Source organism: Somniosus microcephalus, unplaced genomic scaffold, assembly GCF_052327205.1.
Source record: "Somniosus microcephalus isolate GS21.2 unplaced genomic scaffold, FLI_Smic_1.0 unresolved_chr8, whole genome shotgun sequence".
Classification (NCBI taxonomy): Eukaryota; Metazoa; Chordata; class Chondrichthyes; order Squaliformes; family Somniosidae; genus Somniosus; species Somniosus microcephalus.
Window position 1 is genome coordinate 46606757 of NW_028225186.1, and position 20445 is coordinate 46627201.

Sequence of the window (20445 nt, forward strand, 5' to 3'; positions counted from 1 at the left end):
GACGTGTTCATTCTGGATCACGCTGGCGTCCAGGAGCTCCCACATACTGCAGTCGCAACACATCACCTGCCCCGCCAGCTTCAATGAGTCTTAATTTATTTATTTTTTATTAATTAATAAACCCAAAAACACCCAATAACATTTATTACTGCTAGTAAACTTTACTAATGCTAATGAAAACTTACAATTACTAATACATTTCTATGTCTTTCATAATTAAGATAAGGGAGCAAAATAGTCACCAACCAATCACTTACCCTTTTCGGTGGGATGTCTCCTTTGATTTTTCTCTGAATGCGGTTGGGGGATTCACATATCTGACCTCCCACTGGTTCTCTTTCCCCACTCATGCAGCTTTTTAATTCCTGCTCTCCTGGAGGCTGACAAGGATAGAAAAAGAAGAAAAGGGCACCTCCCTCCCCATCTCACCGAAAACCCTTACTCACCAAACTCGTAGGTTTCCACTCTGTTCCAAACTGCACTCCCGTGACAAAATGCACTCTAGTCTCCCTTACTTATACTACTGAGATTTAGAAGAGTGTGCTCTCTGGCTTAGCCCAATTTATTAATTAACTATTCTCATCTGCTCTCCAACACAGGGCTTGCTTAGCCCTGACCATGCCTGGAAGAATCTTAAAACTGGAAACAGTAAAATTAAGTTAAATGCTAATTGCAAGCACGCACGAAAAAATTTTATTTTAAAAAAGTTTAACCCTTTAGATTCACTCCGTTATTCACCAAACTCGCAGCTTTACTCACTGCTCCAAGCTGCAATGCCTGACATTTTTTCTTCTGCTTTTCCAGCCATCTTCCTCGAAACCCTTGTCTTTGTTTAGCAGCAGGAGAATGTGCAGTGAAGAAGTGCTCAAAGGAAATCGAGAGAGGGCATTAAAAAGTTAATTGATTGATTAACAACAGCGTGTGTGCAGAACAGTGAACAGCCTGTGGCGGCAGCAAAAGCCAACTGACTATAAGAGCTACTACAGATATTTGAAGAGAATAAGATTGGTGAAGTCAAGCGTAGTTCCCTTACAGTCAGAATCAGGGAATTTATAATGGGGAACAAAGAAATGGCAGACCAATTAAATAGATACTTTGTGACGTAATAAAACTCACTACACACTTGCTTTGAATATAAAGCAAGGCTTTAATCAACTTGTTTCAGAACATGGAGGTCTAGTTGTACTTCACTACTTCCTGTCTTACAAAATGTCCCCGGGGAAGCTGGGCCCACACCCGACTATTTATACTCCTTAGAATGCGCCACCAGCTGGCCTGCCAGTGTTATTTCATGAGTAGTTTCTTTATGATGATGAGATTTATAACATTCTTCCTGCCTAATAGATTTGGAAGTCTGAAGACTTCCTCCTAATGGATTAGGCAAACCACGAATACCCACAGTCCTTTACATTTTTGTTTATCGCAAATCATGGTAATATGATATGATTGGTATTACGGAAACATGGCTCCAGTGTGAGCAAGGCTGGGAACTGAACATCCAGGAGTATTCAATATTCAGGAAAGATAGGCAAAAAGGAACAGGAGGTGGGGCAGCATTGCTGGTTAAAGATGGGATTAACACAATTGAAAGGAAGGATATTAGCTCTGATGATGTGGAATCTGTATGGGTAGAACTGTGAAGTACCATGGGGCAGAAAACGTTAGTGTGAGTGATATACCGACACCCAAACAGTAATGCAGAGCTTGGGGGTGGCATTAAATGGGAAATTAGAGACTCATTCAATAAGGAGACAGCAGTTATCATGGGTGAGTTCAATTTACATATGGATTGGGCTAACCAAATTAGTAACAATACCGTGGTGGAGCAATTCCTTGCGTGCATAAGGAATGGTGTCATGGACCAATATATCGAGGAACCAACTAGAGATCAGGCCATCTTAGACTGGGTATAATGTAATGAGAAAGGATTAACTAGCAATCTTACTGTGCGAGGCCCCTTGGGTCAGAGCGATCGTAATATGATCGAATTCTTCGTTAAGATGGAGAGTGAAATAGTTGACTCAGAGATTTGGTCCTGAATTTAAATAAAGGAAACCTCGATGGTATGAGGCGCGAGTTGAGTAGGATTGATTGGCGAATGTTACTCAAAGGGTTGACGGTGGATTGGCAATGGCAAACATTCAAAGTTCGCATGGATGAATGATGTAATTTGGTTTGGCATTAAAATAAAACAAAAAATGTGACTCAACCATGGTGTACAAGGAAAATTAGGGATAGCATAAGTTCCAAGGGGAGGACATATAAATTGGCCAGAAAAAGCAGTAAACCTGAGGATTGGAAGCAGTTTAGGATTCAGCAAAGGAGGACAACTGGATTAATTAAGAGGGGGAAAATAGAGTTGGGGAGTACGCTTGCAGGGAACATAAAAACTGACTGTAAAAGCTTTTATTGATATGTGAAGAGAAAAAGATTGGTGAAGTCAAGCGTCGGTCCCTTGCAGTCAGAATCAGGGGAATTTATAATGGGGAACAAAGAAATGGCAGGCAAATTAAGTACATACTTTGGTTCTGTCTTCACAAAGGAGGACACAAATAACCTCCCAGAGATGTCGGGGAACTTAGGTTCTAAAGAGAGGGAGGAATTCAATGAAATCAGTATTTGTAGGGAAATGTTGTTAGTGAAATTGATGGCATTGAGGGCCGATAAATCCCCAGGGCCTGATAATCTACATCCTAGGGTCCTTAAGGAAGTGGCCTTAGAAATAATACATGCACTGCTGGTCATCTTCCAAAATTCTATAGATGCTGGAACAGTTCCCATGGGTTGGAGGATAGCTAATGAAACCCCGCTATTTAAAAAAATGTGGTAAAGCGAAAATGGGGAAATATAGACTGGTAAGCCTGACATCGGAAGTGGGGAAATGATAGTGTCCATTATAAAAGATGTAATAGCAGAGCACTTGGAAAACAGCGACAGGATTGGACAAAGTCAAAATTCATTTAGCAAAGCTAAATCATGCTTGACTAATCTACTGCACTTTTTGCAGATGTAACTGGCAGAATAGTTAAGGAAGAACCAGTGGATCTTCTGCATTTGGTCTTTCAGAAGGCTTTCGATAAAGTCCTGCCTAAGAGATTAACTTGCAAAGTTAAAGCACATGCGATTTTGGGTAAGGTACTGTCTTGGATAGAGAACTGGTTGGCAGACAGGAAGCATAGTGTTGGAATAAATGAGTCTTTTTCCGAGTGCCAGGCAGTGACTAGTGGGGTACCGCATGGATCGGTGCTAGGACCCCAGGTATTCACAATATATATAAATGATCTAGACGAGTGAACTAGATGTAATATCTCCAAGTTTGCAGACAACACAAAGCTGGGTGGTCGTGTGTGCTGTGAGAAGGATGCAAAGGATCTCCAGTTTGATTTGGACAGGTTGAATGATTGGGCAGATGCATGACAAATGCAGTATTATGTGCAAAAATACGAGGTTATCCAGGAAGACAGATTATGATCTGACCCGCAATAGGTTGTGAAATGGGGAAGTGCAACGAGACCTGTGTGTCCTTGTGAACCAGTCGCTGAAGTTAAGCATGCAGGTGCAGCAGGCGGTTAAGAAGGCAAATGGTATGTTGGCCTTCATAGCGAGAGGATTCCAATACAGGAGCAAAGATGTCTTGCTGCAATTGTACAGGGCCTTGGTGAGACCACACCTTGAGTATTGTGTGCAGTTTTTGTCGCCTTATCTGAGGAAGGATGTGCTTGCCATGGAAGGAGTGCAGCGAAGATTCACCGGACTGATACCTGGGATGGCACGAATGACGTATGAAGAGAGATTGGGTCGATTAGTCTTATTTCGCTTGGGTTTAGAAGAATGAGAGGGAAACTCATTGAAACTTTTAAAATTCTAACAGGACTAGACAGACTAGATGCAGGAACGATGTTCCTGATGGCGGGGGAGTCCAGAAACAGGGGTCACAGTTTAAGGATAAGGGGTAAGCCATTTAGAAATGAAATGAGGAGGAATTCCTTCACCCAGAGAGTGGTGAACCTGTGGAATTCTCTACCACACAGGGAAATTGAGGCCAATTCATTAAATATATTCAAGAAGGAGTTAGATATATTTCTAAAGGCTAAAGGGCTCAAGGGAGAAAGCAGAGTCGGGTAATCAATTTGGAGGATCAGCCATGATCTCATTAAATGGCTGAATAAGATCGAGGGGCCGAATGGCCTACTCCTACTCCTATATTCTATTATATTTTTCTATGCACCTGACATTACCTGGCGGTCGCCCAACCTTGTACTGGCCAAAACTGACTCTGCTGAAATTTTGAGATCAGACAAGTTCGGACTTTTTCAAACTAACATGGCCATAGGCATCTGCTGCTTGGCTTTCAATTTACATAAAGGCACCTAGAGCTGTCGTCCTTTTTTCTTCATCTATGTGTTCATCCAACCATACAGCACTCAAGTTCAATTGCTTTATATTTACTCCCATGCCCCCCAACTCTTCTTGGTGCTCTTTCACCCACATAAGCAAACTACAAGCCCTACCATTCATTGCCTGCTAATATACTGAAAAATACCTTCCTTTCACCATTCACTCACTCTCTTCCAAATTATCGACTGACTATTCATTCCCCCTCCACCCCACTGCAAATTCACTCGCTCAACCAAATCAATCATTTGTGCGGAAATGCTGCTCCCTTATGCCTCAAAATAAAGAAAATCGTGGCACTGTCTTTTCTCGCAAGTCGTGTTGCCAGCTCAGATTGGAGGGATTCCTGGATGTATGGTCGCACCACCATCTCACAACATGTCATCTGACCATGTGCTGCCTGATCATGTGACATCTGCCCGCTCGACTTCTACATATATATTTACATTGCAGCCAGGATTGCATATCGAGTCCATGCAGGCTCTCTGTAAAGAAATCCAGTCAGTCCCATTCACTCGGTCAATCCCCGTTGCCCTGCAAATTTATTTCCCTCAGATGCCCATTCAATTTCCTTTTGAATTCATTGATAATCTCCGCTTCCACCATCCTCGTTGGCAGTGAGTTCCAGGTTATTAAAATTCACTGCATAATAAAATTCTTCTTCACATCCCCGCCGTATCTCTTGCCCAAAACCTTAAATCTGTGTCCCCTAGACCTTGTACCATCAGCTAATGGGGACAGGATTTCTTTCTCTATCTTAACAAACCCGTCATAATCGCGTACACCTCCATCAAACCTCCCCACAATCTCCTTTGCTCCAAGGAGAACAACACACGCTTCTTCAACATAACCTTGTAGCTAAAATCCCTCATCCCTGGAAACATTCTCGTAAATCTCCTCTGCACCCTCTCAAACACCTTCATATTCTTCCTAATGTGTGGTGACCAGAACAGGACGCAATGATCTAGTTGAAGCCTAAGCAGAGCTTTATAATGGTTCAGCATAACTTCCCTGCTTTTGTACTCAATACCTCTATTTATGAAGCATAGGATGCCATATGCTTTGATCACTATTCTTTCAATATGTCCTGCCACCTTCAAAGATCTATGCATATGAACCCCCATGTCCCTCTGTCGCTGAACACTCTTCAGAAGTGTGCCATTAATTTTTATTCCCTCTCGCTATCCTTTCAGCCAAAATGCATCGCCTCATAATTCTCATTATTAAATTCCATGTGCCTCTTGTCTGCCCATTCTGCTAGCCTATCTATGTTCTGTGGCAATCGATTGGTATCCTCCACACCTCCAAGTATCATCGGCAAAATTCGAAATTTTACTCTGTATTCCTATATTCAAGTCATTTATATATAGCAAAAGGGCTGTGGTCCTATCACTGATACTTGGGGAAAATTCACAGTCTACCATCCTCCGGTCTAAAATACTACCATTTAGCACGACTCGATGTTTTCTGTCGAAAGCCAATTTGTAATCCAAGCTGTCACTTACCCTCCTATTCCACGAGTCTCAATTTTGTTAACCAGCGTTTTATGTGGTACTTTGTCTGAAATGCTTTCTTAAAATCTATATATACAACACCCGCTTCATTTCCTACATCAACCTTCTTTGTTACTTCATCAGCAAATTCAATTTGATTAGTCAAACACGATCTGCCTTTTACAAATCCGTGCTGGCTCTCCTTCATTAACTTTAACCTCTCCAAGTGCCTGTTAATTGTTCCCCTGATATTTGTTTCTAAAACTTTACCCACCACTGTTGTTAAATTCACCAGTCTGTAGTTACTTGGATTGCCCTTACACACTTTCTTGAACAAGGGTGTCATATTTACCAATTTCCAATCCTCTGGCACCTCCAACGCATCTAGGGTAAGATTGGAAGATTATGGCAAGCCATTCCACTATCTGCACTCCAACTTCTCTTAGTAACCTGAGATGCAAGACTGTGTCCAATTATGCCCATTTTTAAGCCAGTTCTCCGTTATAGCCCCTATTTCATAACATTATGTGTCAACTTGTGCCTGTGACTCGTCAATCTTATTTGTAACACTCCTTGCATTAACACACATGCATTCCAACTGCATGCTGGTTGGCTCCATCCAAAATGCCTATCCTCGTACTTCTCTGTATTGAATTCCATGTGCCACTTGTCTGCCCTTTCTGCTAGCCGATCTATGTGCTGTTGCAGTCGATTGGTATACTCTACATCTCCAAGTTTGGTATCATGGGAAAATATCGACATATTGTGCTGTATTACCAGAACCAAGTCATTTATGTATATCAAAAAATGCAGTGGTCCTAACACTGACACTTGGGTAACACCACTGTCTACCATCCTCCAGTCTGAAAACATCCATTTACCTCCACTTGCTATTTTCTGTCCATAAGCCAATTTCTTATCCAAGCTGTCACTGACCCTCCTATTCCATGAGCCTTAATTTTGTTAGCCAGCATTTTATGTGGTATTTTGTCTCAAATGCTTTAATAAAATCCATATAGATGACATCCACTACATTCTGTACAACAAACTTCTCTGTTACTTCATCAAAAAAATCAATTAGTTTAGTCAAGCACAATCTGCCTTTTAAAAATCCGTGCTGGCTGTTCTTAATTAACATTAATTGTTAATGTTTTCCCTCATTAATGTTTCGACAATCTCACCCACCACTGATGTTAAACTGACCGGCCTGTAGTTACTAGGATTGTCTTTACACCCTTTCTTGAACAAGGATGTCACATTTACAACTTTCCCATCCTCTGGTAACTCTCACGCATCTAGGGAAGATTGGAAGATTATGGCAAGTCCTTCTGCTATCTTCACCACAACTTCTCTTAGGAACCTGAGATGCAAGACAGTTTCCAATTATGCCCATTCTTAAGCCAGGTCCCCGTTAAAGTCTCTATTTCATAACCTTGTGTTGCAACTTGCGCCTGCGACTCAACAATCTTATTTGTTACACTCCTCGCGTTATCACACATGAATTCCAATAGCATGTTAGTTGACTTTGCTTTTTTCGTCACTTTAATGCTGCTCTTTCTACATTATTCTCTTTTCTGTTACTGATTGGCCCTCCTTGTTTTCTATGCATTTTGTCTCTCCTCTCTTCTGCTGTATCGTGGAGACTCGCCACCAGTGTGTGTTTTTTTGGTTATCATGTTCTTCTTATGCTTTTCCAGCACTCTGTCTCCACCCCCTTGTCCTTTTGTCACTCCTGCTCAAATGTTTGTGGTCTATCAGCATTATAAATAGAAATTGAAAAGTTAATTGAAAACCTATCTCTACTGCTCTGCTGCTATGATAGCAGCCCGTACACAGTCTGGCCCCACTGTGTCTGTATCACAGACCCCGGGGAGAGCAGACCGGCCCCATTCTGTCTGTATCACAGACCATCGGGAGAGAAGACTGGCCCCACTGTGTCTGTTTAATAGACTCCGGTGAGTGCAGACCGGCCCCACTGGGTGTGTATCACAGGGGAGTGCAGACCGGCCGCACTGTGTCTGTATCACAGACCCCGGGCAGAGCAGACTGGCCCCACTGTGTCTGTATCACAGACCCCGGGCAGAGCAGACTGGCCGCACTGTGTCTGTATCAGAGGCCTGGGGGAGAGCAGATGGCCCCACTGTGTGTGTTCCACAGACCCCGGGAAGAGCAGACGGGCACCACTGTGTCTGTATCATAGACCCCAGGGCGAGCAGAATACTCATCTTACAGATCCTGATAGCTCGATTTCCAGACACAAACATCTCAATTCACAGACCAAGACAGCACCATACCCAAACTTTAAAGCTCATTTCAAAGACACAGAGAGCTCCAGTCAAACACCCAGACAGCTCCATTAACAGTCTCAGAGAGCCATTTTGACAGACACACACAGCTACACTCACAGACCCAGACAGCTCCATTCGCAGACATAGACAGCTTCATTCACAGACTCAGAAAGCTACATTCACAGATACAGACAGCACAATTCACAGACCCAGACAACTCATTTTACAGACTCAGACATCTCCATTCACAAATAAAGACAGCTCAATTGACGGACCCAGGCAGCGCAATTCACCGACACAGACACGGACAACTCATTTCATAATCACAGACATCTCCATTCACAGAACCAGGCGTCTCATTTCAAAGACACTGGCAGCTCATTTCACAGACCCAGGCAGCGCCATTGACACACACAGACAAATCATTTCACAGATTCAGACAGCTCCATTCATAGACACAGACATCTCAATTCACAGTCTCTTGAAGCTCATTTTACAGAAACAGAAAGCTCCAATCACATACCCAGACATCTCAATTCAAAGACACAGGGAACTCATTTCACAGACCAAGACAGCTTCATTCACAGACATAGACAGCTCCATTCACAGACTCAGACAGCGCCATTCACAGACACAGAAAACTCATTTCACAGACGCAGACAGATCCATTCACAGACCCATATATCTCAATTCACAGACTCTTGAAGCTCATTTCACAGACTCAGAAAGCTCCATTAACAGACACAGACATCTCAATTCAAAGAGACAGATAGGTAATTTCACAGACCTAGACAGCTCCATTCACAGACCCAGACAACTCATTTCACAGACCGAGACAGCTGCAGTCACAGAACCGTACATCTCAATTTAAAGTCCCAGACAACTCATTTCATAGACACAGACTGCTCCATTCATATACACACAGCTCTATATTAGACTCAGAAAGTTCCATTCAAAGACACCGACAGCTCCAATCACAGAACAAGACAGCTCCATTCACAGTCCCAGTCAGCTCAATTCACAGACCCAGACAACTCATTTCACAGACTCAGACAGATTCACAGATACAAACAGCATCATTCACAGACTGAGAAATCTCCATTCACAGATCCAGAAAGCTCCATTCACAGACCCATACAATTCATTTCCCAGACCCAGACAGCTCCATTCACAAGCTCAGTCAGCTCAATTCACAGACCCAGAGAACTCTTTTAACAGACTCAGGCATCTCCATTCAACGACCCAGATATCTTAATTAAAAGAACCAAACAATTCATTTCAATGTTCCAGGCTGCTCCATTCACAGACACAGGCAGCATCATTCACAGACACAGAAAGCTCCATTCACAGTTCCAGATATCTCCATTCACAGACTCAGACAGCTCAATTCACAGACCCAGACAAGTCATTTCGCAGACCCAGACAGCTCCATTCACAACTCAGAGAGATCCCTTCACAGACCCAGACAGCTCTTTTCACAGATTTAGAAAGCTCCAGTCACAGACCCAGAAAGCTCCAATCAGAGACTCAGACAGCGCATTTCTCAGCCCCAACAGCTCCATTCGCGGACACGGAAAGAGCATTTCACAGACCCAGACAGCTACATTCCCAGAATCAGAAAGCTCATTTCAAGGTCCCAGACAGCTAAGCTCACAGACTCAGACAGCTCCATTCACAGTCCCAGAGAGCTCCATTCACAGACTCAGAAAGCTGATTTCACAGAACCAGACAGCTCCAATCACAGACCCAGAAATCTCAATTCAGATACCCAGACAGAACCATTTACACTCAGAAAGCTCATTTCACAGACCCAAACAGCTCCATCCACAGACCCAGACAGAACCGTATACAGCCTCAAAAAGCTCCTTTCACAGATCCGGGCAGCTCAATTCACAGTCTCAGGAAGCTCTTTTTACAGGTCCAGACAGCTCGAATCAGAGACTCAGACATCTCCATTCACAGACCCAGACATCACTATTCACAGACTCAGACAGCTCCATTCAGAGACCCAGGCAAAGCATTTAACAGACAAAGACAGCTCTATTCAAAGGACAAGACAGCTCCATTCATAATCACAGAAAACTCAGTTCGCAAACGCAGATATCTCCATTCACAGACCAAAACAGCTCCATTCACATACACAGACAGCTCAATTCAAAGACCCAGACAGCTCATTACACAGACCTAGACAGCTCCATTCACAGACCCAGACAGCTCCAGTCACAGTCCCAGACAGCACCATATAGGGACCCAGACAACTCAATTCAAAGACGCAGACATCTCATTCCACAGATGCAGACGGCTCATTCTCAGTCACAGACAGCTCCTTTCAAAGTCTCAGAAAGATCCATTCACAGACCTAGACAGCTCCAATCACAGACCCAGGCAACTAATTTCACAGACACAGACAGCTCCATTCACTGACCCAGACATCTCAATTCAGATATCCAGACAGCACAATACACACACAGAAAGCTCATTTCACATACACAGACAGCTCCATTCACAGACGCAGACAGCACCATATACTGCCTCAGCAAGCTCTTTCTCAGATCGGGCAGCTCCATTCAAAGTCTCAGAAAGCTCATCTTACAGATCCTGATAGATCGATTTCCAGACACAAACATCTCAATTCACAGACCAAGACAGCACCATATCCAGACTAAGAAAGCTCATTTCACAGACACAGACAGCTCCAGTCAAACACCCAGACAGCTCCATTAACAGTCTCAGAGAGCCATTTTTACAGACACAGACAGCTACAGTCACAGACCCAGACATCGCCATTCGCAGACATAGACAGCTTCATTCACAGACTCAGAAAGCTACATTCACCGATCCAGACAGCACAATTCACAGTCCCAGACAACTCATTTCACAGACTAAGACATCTCCATTCACTAATAAAGACAGCTCAATTGACGGACCCAGACAGCGCCATTCACAGACACAGACACGGACAAATCATTTCATAAACACAGACATCTCCATTCACAGACCCAGACGTCTCAATTCAAAGACACTGGCAGCACATTTCACAGACCCAGGCAGCGCCATTGACACACACAGACAAATCATTTCACAGGCTCAGACAGCTCCATTCATAGACACAGACATCTCAATTCACAGTCTCTTGAAGCTCTTTTCACAGAAACAGAAAGCTCCAATCACATATCCAGACATCTCAATTGAAAGACACAGGGAACTAATTTCACAGACCAAGACAGCTTCATTCACAGACACAGACAGCTCCATTCACAGACCCAGACAGCGCCATTCACAGACAAAGACAACTCATTTCATAGACTCAGACAGATTCATTCACACACACACTTATCTCAATTCACAGAATCTTGAAGCTCATTTCACAGACTCAGACAGCTCCACTAACAGACCCAGACATCTCAATTCAAAGGGACAGATAGCTCATTTCACAGACTCAGGCAGCTCCATTCAGAGACCCAGACAACTCATTTCACAGACCGAGACAGCTGCATTCACAGAACAGTACATCTCAATTCAAAGTCCCAGACAGCTCATTTCATAGACACAGACTGCTGCATTCAAATACCCGCAGCTCCGTATTAGACTCTGAAAGCTCCATTCACAGACTCGGAGAGTTTCAATCACAGAACAAGACAGCTCCATTCACAGTCCCAGTCAGCTCGATTCACAGACTCAGACAACTCATTTCACAGACTCAGACAGCTTCATTCACAGACACAGACAGCGTCATTCACAGACACAGAAAGCTCCATTCACAGATCCAGAAAGCTCCATTCACAGATCCAGACAAATCATTTCCCAGACCCAGACAGCTCCATTCACACACTCAGAGAGCTCCATTCACAGAACGGGACAGCTCTTTTCATAGATTTAGAAAGCTCCATTCACAGACTCAGACAGCTCCATTCACAGACCCAGACAACACCATATACAGACCCAGACAACACATTTCACAGACTCAGACGGTGCCATTCACAGAACAAGAAAACTAAAATCAAAGGCGCAGACAACACATTTCATAGAACCAGACAGCTCCATTCGGAGACTCAGAAAGCTCCATCCATAAACCCAGACCACTCATTTCACAGACACATACAGCTGCATGCACAGACCCAGACATCGCAAATCAGATACCCAGACAGCAACATGCACTCAGAAAGCTAATTCCACCGACCCAGACATCTCCATTCACAGACACAGTGATAACCATATACATACTCAGAAAGATCATTTCACTGACTCAGACAGCTCCATTGACAGTCTCGGAAAGCTCATTTCACAGACCCAGACAGCTCGATTCACAGACTCAGACATCTCCTTTCACAGGCCCAGACCGCACCATACACAGACTCTGAAAGCTCATTTCACAGACACAGACAGCTACAGCCAAAGAACCAGACAGCTCCATTGACAGTCTCAGAGAGCTCTTTTCACAGACACAGACAGCTCCACTCACACACCCAGAGCGCTCCATTCACAGGCACAGACAGCTCCACTCACAGACTCAGAAATCTCCATTCACAAATCCAGACAGCTCTATTTACAGTCGTTCCAATCAACTGATTTCACAGATTCAGACATCTCCATTAACAGAACAAGACTGCTCCATTCAAGGACCCAGACAGCTCCATTCACAGACAGAGACATCTACTTTCAAAGACTCAGACATATTGAAGAAGGGTCAAACCCGAAACGTCAACTCAAATTTCTCTCCACGGATGTTGCCTGACTTGCTGAGTTTTTCCAGCATTTTCTGTTGTTACTCAGACATATTCCTTCACAGACCCAGACATCTCAATTGAAAGACCATGATAGCTCATTTCTCAGCCCCAGACAGCGCCATTCCCAGATCCAGACTGGTCCATTCACAGACACAGACAGCACCAAATACAAACCCAGGCAACTCAGTTCACAGATCCAAACAGCTCCATTCACAGGCCCAGACAACTCACTTCACAGACAGGGGCAGCTGCATTCACAGAACCGGACATCTCAATTTAAAGACGCAGACAACTCATTCCATAGACACAGAATTCACATACACACAGCTCCATATTAGAATCAGAAAGCTCCATTCAAAGACTCAGACAGCTCCATTCACAGAACAAGACAGCTTCATTCACAGTCCCAGTCAGCTCAATTTAATGACCCAGATAACTCATTACAAAGTGCCAGACTGCTCCATTCACAGTCACAGACAGCATTATTCACAGACTCAGAAAGCTCCATTCACAGATCCAGAAAGCTCCATTCACAGACCCAGACAAGTGATTTCCCAGACAGAGACAGCTCCATTCACACACTCTGAGAGCTCCATTCAGAGACCCAGAGAGCTCTTTTCACAGATTTAGAAAGCTCCATTCACAGACTCAGATAGCTCCATTCACAGGACAAGACAGCTCCATTCACAGTCCCACTCAGCTTAATTCACAGACCGAGACACCTTATTTCGCAGACTCAGAGAGCTCCATTCAGAGACCCAGTCAGTTCTTTTCACAGATTTAGAAATCTCCATTCACAGACACAGACAACGCATTTCACAAACTCGGACAGCTCCATTCACAGCCTCAGATAGCTCAATTCACAGACTCACAAACATCTTTTCAGAGACTAAGACATCTCCATTCACAGACACACAAGGCTCATTTAACAGGCCCAGACTGCTCCATTCTCAGACCCAGGCAGCTCCAATCAGAGACACAGACAGCGCTTTTCTCAGCCCCAATAGCTCCATTCACGGACACAGAAAGAGAATTTCACAGACCCAGACAGCTACATTCACAGATACAGGAAGCTCATTTCACGGACAAATACAGCTAAATTCACATACTCAGACAGCTCCATCCACAGAACCAGACAGCTCCATTCATAAACTCAGAAACCTCATTTCACAGACCCAGACAGCTCCATTCGCAGTCACAGACAACATATTTCACAGTCCTAGACATCTCCATTCAAAGACTCAGACAGCTGCATCCACAGACTCAGGCAGCTTGTCATGAATCTTATCATTCATGAAGAAATGACTCGTTAACTAACACTGGGCGGACAAGCTGGTGCTGCCGTCCAAGTGGTATAAATACTCGGGCGCGGGCACAGCTTGCCCAGGAAGTTTTTGTAACCAGGAAATAGGGATGTAACTAGAATATCATGGTTGTGAAACAGTTGATAAAAGCCTTGTTTTATACTCAACCAAGTGCTCAGTGAGCTTTTTACGTCATAGCTCATTTCACAGACACAGACATCTCCATTGACTGATTCGGGCAGCTCCATTCACAGACACAGACATCGCCATTCAAAGACACAAACAGCTCCATTCACAGACCCAGACAACTCATTTCACATTTCTGATATCTGCATTCACAGACCAAGACAGATCAAATCATTGTCCCAGACAGCTCCATTCACAGAAACCGACAACTAATTTCACAGACTCAGACAGCCCCATTCACAGACCCAGACATCTCAGTTCAAAGACCCAGACAGCTATTTTCACAAACCCAGACAGCTCCATTCACAGACTGAGATAGCTCCATTTACAGACCCTGACAGCACCATATACAGACGCAGACAACACATTTCACAGACTCAGACGGTTCCATTTACAGACCCAGAAATCTGAATTCAAATACGCAGACAACTGATTTCATAGAACCAGACAGGTCCATTCTTAGACACAGACAGCTCCATTCAGAGACTCAGAAAGCTCCATTCATAGACCCAGACAAATCATTTCACAGACACAGGCAGCTCCATGCACAGACCCAGACATCTCAAATCAGAGAACCAGACAAAACCATACACTCTGAAAGCTCATTCCACTGACCCAGACATCTCCATTCACCGACCCAGACAGCACCATATACATACTAAGAAAGATCATTTCACAGACTCAGGCAGCTCCATTCACAGACTCAGTCAGCTCCATTCACAGTCTCAGAGAGCTCTTTTCCCAAACACAGACAGCTCCGCTCACAGGCCCAGACCGCCCCATTCACAGGCACAGACAGCTCCACTCACAGACTCAGAAATCTCCATTCACAAAACCAGACAGCTCCATTCACATTCGTCCCAATCAAATCATTTCACAGACTCAGACATCTTCATTAACTGAACAATACAGCTCCATTCAAGGACCCAGACAGCTCCATTCACAGACCCAGACAACTACTTTCAAAGACCCAGACATCTGCCTTCACAGACCCAGATATCTCAATTGAAATACCCTGACTGCTCATTTCTCAGCCCCAGACAGCCCCATTCCCAGATCCAAACAGGTCCATTCACAGACAGAGAGAGCAGCAAATGCATACCCAGGCAACTCATTTCACAGATCCAGACAGCTCCATTCAAAGACTCAGACAGCTCCATTCACAGGCCCAGAAAAATCTTTTCACATGTCAGACATCTCCATTCACAGACCAAGAGAGCTACAATCAGTGACCCAGACAGCTCCATTCAAAGACACAGACACAGACAACTAATTTCACAGACACATACAGCCCCATTCACAGACACAGACATCTCAATAAAATGAGCCAGAAAGCTCTTTTCACAGACACAGACAGCTCCATTCAAAGACCCAGATAGCTCCATTCAAAGATCCGGACAGCAAAATATATAGACCCAGACAACACATTTCACAGACTCAGACAGATCCATTCAAAAACCCAGATATCTCAATTCAGATACATAGACAGCACAATACACTCTCAGAAAGCTCTTTTCACAGACCGAGACAGCTCCATTCAAAGACCCAGACAGCTCTATTCACAGGCCCAGACAGCAACATATACAGACCCAGACAACTCATTACATAGACCCAGACAGCTCCATTCTCAGACACAGACAGCTCCATTTAGAGACTCAGAAAGCTCCATTCACAGAGTCAGACAGCTCCATTTACTGACCCAGAGAACTCATTTCACAGACACAGACAGCTCCATTCACAGACCCAGACATCTCATTTCAGATACGCAAACAGTACCATACACAGACTCAGAAAGCTCATTTCACAGATACAGCCAGCTCCAGTCAAAGACCCAGAAAGCTCCATTCACAGTCTCAGAGAGATCTTTTCAGAGACCCAGACAGCTCCTTTCACAGAACAGACAGCACAATTCACAGGCTCGGAAAGCTCCTTTCACAAATCCAGACAGCCCCATTCACAGTCCCAGACAACTCATATCACAGATTCAGACATCTCCATCCACAGACCAAGACAGCTCCATTCACGGACACAGACAGCTCCATTCACAGACACAGACATCTCCATTGAATGAGCCTGACAGCTCATTTCACAGCCCCAGACAGTGCCATTCACAGACCCAGACAGGGCGATTCACAGACACAGACAGCACCATATACAGACCCAGACAACTCATTTCGAAGACCCAGAGAACATATTTCACAGACCCAGACAGCTCCAATCACAGACAAAGAGAGCTCCATTCATAGACACAGAAATCTCCATTGACAGATCCAGACAGCTCCACTCATAGACACAGAAAAATCATTTCACAGACAATGACAACTCGGTTCACAGACCCAGACATCACAGGTCAAAGACAGACATCACATTTCATAGAGATCCTAGACAGCTCCATTCACAGACACAGACCGCTCCATGCACAGACCCAGACAACTCATTTCACAGACAAAGACAGCTCCATTCACAAAATCGAACATCTAAATTAAAAGACCCAGACAGCTCATTATATAGAAACAGACAGCTCCATTCACATAAACAGACAACTCCATTCACAGATTCAGAAAGCTGCATTCACAGACTCAGACAACTCCATTCACAGCCCAACACAGCTCCATTCAAAGAACAAGACTGCTCCATTCCCAGTCCCAGACAGCTGAATTCACAGACCCTGACAAATCATTTCACAGACCCAGGCAGCTCCATTCACAGACCCAGCCAGGTCTATACACAGATCCAGGCATCTCCATTCACAGATCAAGTCAACAAATTTCCCAGAACCAGACAGCTTATTTCACAGACTCAGACAGCTCCAAACCCAGACCCAGACAGCACCAAATACAGACTCAGATAGCTCAATTCACAGACCACGGCAGCTCCATTAACAGTCTCAGAAAGCTCTATTCACAGACCGAGACAGCTCCATTCACAGAACCCGACAACTCCATTCACAGGCCCAGAGAAAAACATATACAGACCAAAACAACTCATTTCATAAACCCAGACAGCTCCTTTCTCAGACACAGACAGCTCCATTCAGAGACTCAGAAAGCTCCATTCACAGATCCAGAAAGCTCCATTCAATGACCCAGACAACTCATTTCACAGACACAGACTGCTCCATTCACAGACCCAGACATCTCAATTCAGATACCCAGATAGCACCATACACAGACTCAGAAAGCTCATTTCACAGATACAGAGAGCTCCAGTCAAAGACCCAGACAGCTCCTTTCACAGAAACAGACAGCTCCATGCACAGCCTCAGAAAGCTCCATTCACAAATACAGACAGCTCCATTCACAGTCCCAGGCAACTCATATCACATATTCAGACATCTCCATTCGCAGACCAAGACAGCTCCATTCACAGACACAGACATCTCAATTGAAGGAGCCTGACAGGTCATTTCTCAGCCGCAGACAGCTCCATTCACAGACACAGAGAGAACCATACACAGACTCAGAAACCTCATTTTACAGATCCAGATAGCTCCATCCATAGATGCAGAAAACTCATTTGCCAAACCCAGACTGCTACATTCACGGACCCAGGCAGCTCCATTCACAGAGTCAGAAAGCTAATTTCACGGACTCAGACAGCTCAATTCACAGAAAGAGACAGCTCCTTTCACAGTCCAGGCAGCTCGTTACACAGATTGGAATGCTCCACTCACAGATTCAGAAAGCTCATTTCACAAACTCAGACAGCCCCATTCACAGACTCAGACAGCTGCATTCACAGATGCACAAACATCATTTAACAGACCCAGACAGTTCCATTCACAGACTCAGAAAGAGCATTTCACAGACCCAGACAGCTCCATTCACAGACTCAGAGAGCTCCATTCACAGTCGCAGAAAGCTCCATTCACAGACTCAGAAAGCTAATTTCACAGAACCAGACAGCTGCATTCACAGATAAGAAAGCTCAATTCACAGACCCAGAGAGCTCCATTCACAGATGCTGTAAGCTCATTTCATAGATCTAAACAGATCCATTCACAGACTCAGACAGCTCATTTCACAGAACCAGACATCTCCATTCACAGACGCAGACATCTCCATTCACAGACCCAGACAGGTCCGTTCAAGAACTCAGACAACTAATTTCACCGAGTGAGACAGCTCCATTCACAGTCACAGACAGATCAATTCAAAGACCCAGAGAGCTCATTTCACAGACACAGACAGCTCCATTCTGGGACCCAGAAAGCTCCATTCACATTCCCAGACTGCCCCATATAGAGACCCAAAAAAACATTTCACAGACTCAGACACGTCCATTCACAGACCCAGAATTCACAATTTCAAGACCCAGACAACACTTTTGACAGACCCGGCTCCATTCACAAACACAGACTGCTCCATTCACAGACTCAGAAATCTTCATTCACAGATGCAGACAGCTCCATTCACAGACACTTAATGCTCCATTCACAGACTCAGAAAGATCCATTCGCAGATCCAGACAGCTCCATTCACCGATCCAGACAACTCATTTCATAGACACAGACATCTGCATTCACAGACGCAGACGTCACAATTCAAAGACCCTGACAGCTCATTTCAGAGACCCAGACAGCGCCATTGAAAGGCCCAGACAGCACCAATCACAGACCCAGATGGCACCATATACAGACACAAACAACTCAGTTCACAGACTCAGATATCTCCATTCACAGACACAGACATCTCAATTCATAGTATCACAACGCTCATTTCTCTGACCCAGACAGGTTCATTCAAAGACTCAGAAAGCTAATTTCAGAGTACCACACAGCTCCATTCACATATTCAGAATGCTGATTTCATATTCCTAGACAGCTCCATTCACAGACTCAGAGAACTCCATTCACAGGCCCAGACAACGCCGTTCACAGACAAAGAGAGCTCCATTCAAAGAATCAGACAGCTCCATGCATAGACCCAGACAACTCATTTCACAGACACAGATATCTCCATTCACAGACCAAGACAGCTCCATTCGCAGATCCAGACAGCTCAATTCAAAAACCCAGTCAGCTCATTACACAGACCAAGACAGCTCCATTCACAGACACAGACAGCTCCATTCACAGAACCCGACAACTCCATTCACAGGCCCAGACAAAAACATATGCAGACCAAAACAACTAATTTCATAAACCCAGACAGCTCCTTTCTCAGACACAGACAGCTCCATTCAGAGACTCAGAAAGCTCCATTCACAGATCCAGAAAGCTCCATTCAATGACCCAGACAACTCTTTTCACAGACACAGACTGCTCCATTCACAGACCCAGACATCTCAATTCAGATACCCAGATAGCACCAGACACAGACTCAGAAAGCTCATTTCACAGATACAGAGAGCTCCAGTCAAAGACCCAGACAGCTCCTTTCACAGAAACAGACAGCTCCATGCACAGCCTCAGAAAGCTCCATTCACAAATACAGACAGCTCCATTCACAGTCCCAGGCAACTCATATCACATATTCAGACATCTCCATTCGCAGACCAAGACAGCTCCATTCACGAACCCAGACAGCTCCATTCACAGACACAGACATCTCAATTGAAAGAGCCTGACAGGTCATTTCTCAGCCGCAGACAGCTCCATTCACAGACACAGAGAGAACCATACACAGACTCAGAAACCTCATTTCACAGACCCAGATAGCTCCATCCATAGATGCAGAAAACTCATTTGCCAAACCCAGACTGCTACATTCACGGACCCAGGCAGCTCCATTCACAGAGTCAGAAAGCTAATTTCACGGACTCAGACAGCTCAATTCACAGAAAGAGACAGCTCCTTTCACAGACCAGGCAGCTCGTTACACAGATTGGAATGCTCCACTCACAGATTCAGAAAGCTCATTTCACAAACTCCGACAGCCCCATTCACAGACTCAGACAGCTGCATTCACAGATGCACAAACATCATTTAACAGACCCAGACAGTTCCATTCACAGACTCAGAAAGAGCATTTCACAGACCCAGACAGCTCCATTCACAGACTCAGAGAGCTCCATTCACAGTCGCAGAAAGCTCCATTCACAGACTCAGAAA